Genomic DNA, 10,319 nt, shown 5'->3' on the forward strand with positions numbered 1-10,319 from the left:
TAAATCAAATCTATTTAGCCATTCTTACACCATCAATAACGCTAACCTACCTCACAGAGTTGTTGTGCATATTAAATCTTGGCATCATTCATATGCTATTTGAGATCTTTTGACAGAACAGAAGGATACATTTTTAGAAAATAAATCTTCCTCCATAGAACAAGTCAGAAGAGAAAGAATATCCTTCTCTATCAAAAGCTAAGAATAAAAAATAATGCCTGTTAAAAACAATGAACCATTTATAAAACTTGTAATTACAGATAAACTTGAAATAAAATCAAATTGATATAATCACAGATCATGATTTCCCCCCACACATATCGTATAGTGCCCACACACAAATCCAAGTAGGGCACTGTTATGTCATTTCCCCTTTGTGCTTCTTGCACACAGAGACACCAAGACATAATGCCCCAAGAGATCAATGTGCATTCCCACATCATTCAATTTTCTTTCCATTGCAATGTATAAGAATGAAAGAGTGCTGTATATACATGACATAGTTTTTCCATTACTTCATAATAAACTGTCCAGTCCTTCTGTACAAAATAAGGAGATGTAGGACCCCCTTAACTTACTCACAGAGAAGATTGTGTCCATAGTTTGAGGTTTCATAAAATATAGCCGTTTAAAACTCACCAGCACTGTATTTTCCACAACAGAAACTTGAAACTAGCAACATTGCAACATTATCTACCATGTTCCAGATTGGATAGTACATTTACTGTTAAACTCACAGAACTTTGCTGATAATATAAACTGGTTTTTAAAACATAAATGCAAGAAAAGTTATTTATGAATAAAAAAGATCATGATAATGCAAAACAAAAGGGAGCACTTTTATTTATCTTAGATAAAAGCTAGAAGCCATGTAGCAATTTTAAGAGTCAATTAATACTTTCAAATACTGTTAATTTTGATATAATTGTCATACTTACAAACCTGACAACACTGCCATAATATTATGTATCACTTTCCCAGAATTTAAAAAAATAAATCTGTACAAAGTGTCCCAGGAAATATTTATTTGTGGCATTTTGATTTTAAATTGCAAAATTATACTAATTTCTACAGGTCTCTATTTAATACACAAATAAATGAGTATTAAAGCATTATAACCTACCCAAGTTTTTGTTTCATACTCTAGCAGTATTGCCAAGTAGTACTGCATCTCCTTTAAAATTATGTTTTTGTCAATGACTTCAAATATTTTTAGCAGCAAGAACAAAATCCATAGCAAACATCATTTCAAGCTAATTACCATTTTTCTAACTACTACTATTTATGTTTATAGAACAAATCAACTATTTTTCTCTTACAGACATAAGTGAATGTTCCATGTGTGCATTTGTATATATACACGCACAAGTAAACAAAGGCAGAAACATTAAAATATATTAAAACGATATAGACTGCAAAGATACACAAGATGATCACTCTCCTTACAAGTTTAACTCTTAATCTCACAATCCCCAACAGAAAAAATTTCCTTTACTAGCATGGAAAGCTTTTAATAATTGTTGTCCAATCATCGAGAGGGCAAAATGAGAGTAAACCGTTATTTTTATGTAATACAACAAAGTCAACTTAGGCAGGAATAGGGAGATTAATAAAGTATGGCCTATTCCTTAAGAATACTGTCAGTACTTTCACTTTGTGTATTCAGCTCCTTCCCAGGGCTACAAAGTAATTATGACATTTTTAAACTGAACGTGAAAAACTAATTAATTCATTCAAGTACTTACATTTTAATGAATAAAAATAATAATCAAAACTGCGTTAAAAAAGCATAGTCCCACCGTACTTACCTTAGTTTAACTCAAATAAAAACATCAAGAAACAGCACCAACCCAGCCAACACAATTTCAGAAAGCCAGACTTCAGCAGCAAAGATGTAAATTAAAATAATGCAGCACTAACCGATAGCTTCAGAGACTAGGTTAGCCGTCCTCGACTGCTCAAAAATCAGGAAAATGGCCGCTTCCACTAAACAAAACCTCCTCGTCAGCGAACAGTAGAAACGAGGGTTTCAGGCGCGCTTATGCAACGCGCATGCTCAGGCACAAGTACTTCCTGCGATGATAGAGGAAACCGCCACCCACACAGACCAGCGGTGGGAGGGGGTAAGGAGCGAGCAGAAAGTACCGCCAGAAGCAGCAGTGAAGGCTCCGGAAATCTTTCACCGTGTCAGCGATTTGGGCAAGGCAAGTCGGAGGGATTCGACAAAAGGGAGAAAGTCCCCATAAAAGATGCCTCAGGAGAATTGTTTTAGATGGTTTTGTGGTAAACTAGCTGCGGCTGGCTGCCACCGTTTCCAACACAAAACCTGATCTGTATCCAGAAACCCGCTCCCTCCCTCTCCTCTGGGGTTGCAGCAGTACCTGCGGGTAGAAGTCTCTTCGCCGCCAGTGATTCAGAGCGCTGCTACAAGTGCTCCCGTCCGCTTCCACCGCCGCTGCTGATTCAAAAAAAAAAACAGCCTACAGCATGTGCTGGGCCGTTATGCAAATGAGCTGTGATTTCTCCTCCCACTCTCTTTTGGCCACGCCTCCTTCGAAAAAAGCTGAAGGGGCGGACGTGCGAACTGCATTTTTTTCGCCGGCCAATCCGCAGATCGGCCGTTTCGACGGTTATGCAAATATTCCACAATTACTTAGCATATTTTGCTGTAAACTCCTCCCCTTCTTGCAGTAAGGACATTACTGGTTTGAGCGGCAGATAGCTGATAAGGCAGTTAAGGAGGAACGGGAGATCTTTTTGATTGTTAAGCTGGAGATTGACGCAAGCGGTAGCAGGAGAAAGTGCTGCTACCGTTTATAAAGCTGACAGAGGTAGTCTAAACTGTATCTCCGTTGGATCAGCTGGAGTTACTTCGCTGTAGCTGTGTCTCTGAAATCAACGTGTTCTTGAAGGGAAGCTTCATGTTTTATACTGTTTCAGAGGAGTCACTAGTCCTCAGTATCAGTTTACAATTTCCCTGTTACCATGGCAAAAGAAGTGAATAATGCTGATACAATATTTTTTGGAGGTAACTTTTAAAACTAAGGTGCCATAGAGCTGTTACTTGTGACATAGGTGGAACATCATTTATGTCCTTCTGGACAATCTCTACTTAGAAACAAGTAAATTTGAGTTCAGTTAGGGTTATTGCTAAGTAAAATAAGATCTCTAGCTCAATTATTATTTTTCAAGTTGTAAGCATCCATGGTGTATTATTTATCCATTATGAATAGGATGTTGGGGCATAGCTTTAATTATGAGTTTTTATTTCTGAATTTATTTATCCAGCACATGTAAGCACAGTGTTTATTTCTCTGCATTTTGGTGTTTAGTTGCTAAAATAATTTTCAGCTAGGGAATCTGATACAGTTCACAGCTGCTCCATTTTGTTATACCTAAATGGGAAACAGAAAAGGCTAAATAACAGTGTTATTCCTCTACATATCCTGTTTGCTCTGTTAGCAGCTTCTTATTTTTCCTCTGTACATTGATTTCTCACACCCTTTTCCCACAAGCCTCCTCTTCCACATATCCCTTCCTACTGCATTGCCTGCAACAGTGCTATCTTAAGGAATACTGTAGGGGCAAGCTACACATTTACCTTAAACGCTTATTTGAGTAAAAGGACTTAATACTCCTGTTTTAAATTAATCTGTTGATGGAGTGAAATCAAACAATAAGTGTTAAATGTTTAATATTTAGACCTTTGGTAGAAGTGGGAAATGGAGAGGTTAGAGGTAGGGATGAAACTAAGTAGCCAGAAACTTGGTATTTTTCTCCACCAGTGCCACCAACTCTAAGCATGTAGAGGACGAGAGGTATTATGAAAAGGCACAGACACATTTGTCATCTGTTTGTTAGCTTCCTAGAAAATGCAGCATAGAAAGTTGTTCATGGAAATAAAAATAACCTCCAGCTCATTCATTTGCACTTTGCTCTCCCCTTCCCCTGATTTGGAAAGACTAGTAGATCTAGCCCATTCATCCATTCAGTAAGAGAATAAGTAGAAACCATGTAAGCAGGCTACCATCTTGGTTCCACCCACACCCATCTCAATGAATTTTGCTGTATCACCCAAGAGGTGGGTATTATTGAGTCAATAGTGCTACAGAGGAAGAGAGCTGGTAAGCAGCTAGTGATGAGGCAACCGATACTTTCTCCTGAGAAAGAATGCCTGAGTCCACAAACACTGTCTTTAGTTGTACAAAATACAGACAGGATAAATAATAATTAAATGCTACCAACGCCCCCGCTCTCTTTCTCGCTCTGTATGGTATAACGGGAAGGATTTGTTTCCTGGATAAAAGTACCACCATAATGCTACTCATAGAGTGAATTCAGGGAAGCAAGTAAGATGATGAAGTCACTGATGATCGCCTCTCAATACTGTACTCTACAAAGAGAAAAGTAAATGAGCAAGCCAAATGCCTACAAGTGTGTGAAAAAAGTAGATAGGAGCAGGTGTTACTTTTCATTTGTTGCATATTTCATCTCCAGAAGCCAGAAGAGAAAGGATGTATGAACAGGTTGCTGTTTGTAAGAGCAGCAGCTGAACATAAACATAGGACACACTAAGTTGGGGGAAGTTGAAGAATGAATATGATGGAACACAGGTATGCCTCAAAAGGTCTGTATAGCCCTGATATTGCTATCTTTTTTGATGGCAGTAAAGGCCATTTTGTTCCACCAGGCATTTGGGTCTTAAATTAGATTACATAAAATTAATTTGCTTGCCTGTGGGCTATTAAAAAAGTGAGGGATGCTAAATGTCTGTTTTTAGCCTGACAGGCTGGGAATGGTATTTGGAAGTTTTATGTCAAATACTTTTCTGTTTTATTGTGTGGGTTTTTATTATTGTGAGCTTCCTAGATTTGTTGGAAATGGACAGGATATAGATACTGAAATAAATAAAAATAAATTATCCAGAATTTTTTCCTAGTAGATAATGCATAGTGTGCTTACGTTGGCTCTTTCTGTCAGTGGGCACAACTAACAATTGACAAAATCTCAGATTGGAGCCTGTCATGTTTCCTTATGTGGGACAAATGCACCCCTGCCTCCATGGAATTATTCAGCTTTTCTTTTCTTAGACAAGTACCTTTGCTTGCTCATCTGCTGTCTCCTCTTGACCATTCTTCCTGTTTCTATATCCTATTTGAGTAGTGTAATGGCAGAAGTAGTGGTGGGAGGGATTGGAGTTAGTCATCCAGAGAAGTAAGTAAGTAAAATGCTGTTGCTTCTTGGAGAAATGAGAGGACCATTTTCATTTGCCAACTCTACTTCTTTCACTGGTTTGTGTAAAGGGTTGGACTCCTTGAGGCTAATTTGTACTAATACACAACTCAGGAAAATGAATGAGAAGGTGAGATAATTGCACACTATGCACTACATTATTAAGGGGGATGTTGAGTGGGTAGTTAATGATGCCTACTTGTATTCTCATTAAACATTCACCCTGTGCTGTACTATTGGAGGAAAACAAGTAAGAGAAGATGAGCAGTGCTGTCTTGTTTTGTTTGCAGACTCCCCTGCTTGTTCCCTGAAATGGCAGTTTAGATGAGATGTTATTTAGGGGGTGATAGAACTGGGTGGGATTCCTGTTCCTGTTCCTTTCATTGTCTGCTCTAGAAGGAAAAAGAAGATTGATGTTTATGGTTGTTTGCTTTATTGCCCACAAATTGCTTTTTCTTCAGAATAAAAAGGCAATGCTAACCACCCTTTCTAAAATATAAGTGTGTCTATTTATGTCCTAAATATCCTGTGAGAACAGATATAATAGCAGAGGTAAGAAGGTGAGATAATGCATACAGTTTAAAAAAACATGCTTTGTTCCACAGCTTATCCCAATTGGGCATCAGGTTGGAACTTAGACCAAAATTACTTTTATTGCTCTAGAGCAGGAGTTGATATTTTTTGGGCCCAAGAGCCAGAATTTTTTAAAAAACAAAAACATTGTCTGTTTCTGTTATGAGAGTGCATTCTGGGATTGACCCAGCAGGCTAAACTACTATCTGTTTTAACCATGGTTAGGGTTAGGTATAATATAGTTTGTAGCTTAGCATAATTCTTGAACCAAGGCTCTACAGCTTGTTCAAGTCATTGTTTAAAAAATGTGATAACCTATCTATTATTATTCTGGACAATTTGTGAATCTAGTTAGTACCAACTGCAGTGTTTCTTTAAGCTGTATTTGGCCCTTAGAAGATTTCGTTTGGAATATAAACTCTCTTCATGATTTTAAAATTTAAGAAATATATTGAAAATTGGATAGAATTTAAAGAACTACAGGAGCTATAAATTTTTTGAAGATATTGCATATTGATAAAAGAACTATCATGCGAAAATTCATGAAAAATGGAAAATTCTATTTATCATATAAATTGGATACAAAAAGAAACTGCATATTTTAGGGAACTAAATAATGTGTGTGGACTAAGAAATATAAATATTTCATATTTATGTATTAATAGTAATGTGCATACCATTTTAGTTGACTGTGCATCTGCTTTACATTTGATGAAATCTGGAAGCCATATGATAAGCCTGGTATACAGTCCAGAATTACAGTTTCCCCATTACCTCCAAGTTGAGGACTGAGAGAATACTTTGTATGAGGCCATCCTGATTAATAGTTGAAATCTGAACTAGTGAGTGAAGTTTATGCTTAAAAAGAATTCTGAAACTGTTCTAGCTTTCAAGGAAATGTCCTCTTTGGGAACTGTCCTCTTTGGCTAGCTATATATTTTCATGCCAAATTAAAATGGTTAATTATCTTGTTTTTCAAGTGGAGCTATTACAAGAATGTAAGAGCAAATATTCAGACTATATCAGATTGATAACAATATCAGCTTTTTACAGTCTAGATGGACTCTGCAAATGTTAAACATCTAGTTGGAATCATTACTTTTCTTACATATTTTCCAGTTTGAGATTCTGTAGAATGATTTTAGTTTCTTTACTTTCATTTCAGTTGCTTACAAAAGAGCAAGCATGTTTATTCTTTATTGAGAATATAACCAGGGCTTAACTAGGTGATAGCAATCTTTGTTCAACATGATTTACTGTATGTTATCTGTTCATCTGAAATTCTTTTATAACAATTTTTTGAAAACTGAAAGGAATTCCATTGTAGAAATAACATACAGAAACAAAAAACATAAAAATAAACAACAGAGAGTCCTGGATGAAGTGGATTATCTAGATCTTTCCCAGTTGGGTTTCAAGCCAGGACATAATATGGAGACAGCATTGATCGTGTTTGTGGATGAACTCTGGCGGGGCCAGGATGTCTGTGATGCAACCATCTTGGCTTTTGAAACAATCAGTCATGATATCATTCTGAGCTGGCCACAGAGAGTGGGAGGCACAGTGTTATGATAGTTCTCCTCTTTTCTCTTAGGCTTGTTCCAGTCAGTGTTGACAGGGAGGAGAGTGGAGCCTTCAACTCCTTATCTGCAGGGTGCATCAGGGCTGGACACTCTCATCTCTTCTGTTTAACATCCAAATGAAACTTCTGTATAATGCCATCCAATAAAATAAGGTCCAATATTATTGGTATACTGATGATATTTGGCTTCATATATTGAACCAGGTCAACCTAGCAATGCTATCAAGGGTATCTCGCAGTGAAGATCTGGATGGAGAGGAAGAGGCATAAGCTTAACTCCCAAAATATGGAAAAGGCTATAGATTCTCAGTTCCTTCTGGTCCTAGGGATTTGCTATCTTTACTTCTGGTTGGGATTGTACTTTCCCAGAAAAAACTGGCACACAATTTGGGGATGCTCTTGGATTCTTAGCTCCTGCTTAAAGAGCAGGTGGCAGCTATGGCCAGATTCATCTGATGCACCAATTGCACCCTTTTCTGGATTGGGACTCCCTTGTCATAGTCACTTATACCTTAATCACCTCACATTAGGAATATTGTAACATACTTTGTATGGGGTTATCCTTGAAGACCATTCAGAAGCTGCAACTGCTATAGAATGTGGCCACGTGGACAGTTATGGGTGTGCCTCAGTATGTCATATGGTATATGGCTCTGTTGTGTGAGCTGTACTAGTTGCCCATGTGCTTCTGGATACAATTCAAGGTGCTGCTTGTGACATATAGTCTTTCTTGTCATGGAGCCTGGTTACTTGAAGGACTACATTTCTCTCATTATTTCTGCCTGCCGTATAAGTTCTGGCAAAGTAGGTATGTTCAGGATCCCATCCTTGAAATGATGTCACTTGATGGGTCCCAGGAAGCATGGCTTCTCTGTCGTGGTGCCTGCCCTCTGGAAGGGTATCCCTCCAGATGTCCATATTGCCCCGACACTGCTATTCTTTAAGTGAGCCTTGAAGTTCTGGTCCTGTGCAGAGTTCTAGTGCTGATGAAGAGTTGTTCTGGGATTTTTTTTTTAATCATCAGGCCTTGTTCCCTTTTTGTTTCTGTCATTTTATCTGATCTTGCTTTCTTATTAGGTGTTTTTATTGTAAACTGCCCAGAGGATATGATACATAAATGGCTACAGAAGAATCAGTGCATCCAGACACTTGACAAATTAGGTTTTACAGTTGCTCTAAAACTCAAAGGGGCTAAAACTTAAAACCTCAGCAAAGAGAAGGTGCTATTGAACTCAAAGTGAGAATTTGGGTTCTGCTATATTTTGGTTTTGTTCAGGCCATGAGAAGACACAGAATACTATATTCCGTCAAGAAGAATTCAACCATGCTTTTTGAATTATTACCCCATCTAAACTCCCTCCTCAATAAAATATTAATTGTGGCCCCCCAAGAAACAAACATTTGCCCAACCCTTAACTATGGCAAGCAATATAGGTAATACTGTAATTTTTTTTTAAAATAGAGCATCAAAAATGGAGTGTGTTCAGAAAGATTATTTATGGGGGTTGCCAATCTTTTTGTCCCTGTACCTTTGAGAGCTGCATAATAAATAATAGAAAAATGACTGCTATTGATTTGAATTATGTTTTCCAAAGTACCAAAGAATATTTCTGTATTCAATTTCATTTTAAACATAGTTGCATGTTTTTATATAGCATTGGCCGCACATTGATATATATACTGTGGTTGCATATTTACTCAAATATATGACCACTGAATTTGTTTGAATTTAACTCCTAAGAATTGCCACCTTAAGCACATGTTTGTTTCTATGCGTGTGCATTTTCTGATAGCTCTCATTGACCTTATATACAATGACAATTCAAAATGTCATATAAGGAGGAAAGGAGCTTTCTTGATATCTGGATTCATAGATAAATAAATTAGAAGATAATTGCAAAGTGTTATAAAAATAAACATCAACTCAAAGGTCAGAGTTTAGACAGCATTATAATGTCTGGAGTTTCATATTTATATTTATTTGTTTTATAGATTATGAAAACTGCAGCATGTGTAATTAAATAACTTTGTTGTTAATTTTGGGCTTTCGCTAATTCTGCAAAGCTCTTCATAATTAAAGTTTATATACTGTCATTGACAACATATTGGTTAGTTTGATTCACTGAAATAAGTATTGATTCTGAATTTGAAGATCTTGATCAAAGCCTAAATCAGACATGATTTATGTTTGTGCCAGTGCCCAAATCAGTGAAATGGGAATAAAAGGAATCTGCCTCCAAGAATTTATTTAAGAATCCATATAGACAGGAATTGTAAAATATTTCCAAAATTTAATGTAATGAGGAGCATTACTTTGATTGGAGAGCAACCAAAATTAAAAATAAAAAAAAGTATTTGACAATAAGAAAACACATTACTATGCAAGGCATCAGATATTCTATTGCAAAGCACCAAAACAAGGCAAAAGTAGAATTAATTTATGGTAGGTTTTGGCTGCTCCCTGCCACAGATGGTTGCATTGACAGGAGTACTATGGTAGCAAACAGCTGAAAAAAAAGGAAATGGGGAGATGTTGCCATGGCAGCTAGCCACATGGCAAAATGAGGAATGTTGCCTAGCAACCATGAGGGCTTCAAGGCAGGAGCATTCCATAGAGAGCTAGGAAAGCAACAACTGGAATGACTGGGGGAGGGGAAAGAATTGAGTTGAAGGACACAGAAAGAGTGCTTAATATGGAGACAAGGAAAAACGGGGAAAAAGGCAAATTAGCAGGAAAATCTAACGCTAGAAGTAAAGGTGGTGGCGTTCAGTGAAACACTGCAGGAATCCTTTACACTACAGCAACATTTTGATTCAAGATGTTAAAAGTTACTGCAAAATTGGACATTCTTTGTGCTGTGTAACTGCAAATAAAATACCCTCCTCTCCATGAATAACCAGGAGAAAGGAATTTTGACAGGCTGCTTAATTT

General features: G+C 37.2%; 1 protein-coding gene across 3 annotated transcripts in view; it reads right to left on the reverse strand.

Annotated features, from left to right (window-relative positions):
- Window positions 1–2,490, reverse strand: part of ATF7IP (activating transcription factor 7 interacting protein) — a 136,328-nt gene extending 133,838 nt beyond the window's left edge. Inside the window, exon 1 of one of the 3 annotated variants that reach the window (XM_063308585.1) lies at window positions 2,382–2,490. The gene's annotated coding sequence lies outside the window, so the exon portion shown is untranslated. Of the gene's footprint in view, window positions 1–1,920; window positions 2,121–2,381 lie in introns of those variants that run through there. The other 2 variants (XM_063308586.1, XM_063308587.1) reach the window with 2 other exon arrangements.
- Between the last annotated feature and the right edge of the window lie 7,829 nt (window positions 2,491–10,319).

Source organism: Candoia aspera, chromosome 7 (genome assembly GCF_035149785.1).
Source record: "Candoia aspera isolate rCanAsp1 chromosome 7, rCanAsp1.hap2, whole genome shotgun sequence".
NCBI classification, from domain to species: Eukaryota; Metazoa; Chordata; class Lepidosauria; order Squamata; family Boidae; genus Candoia; species Candoia aspera.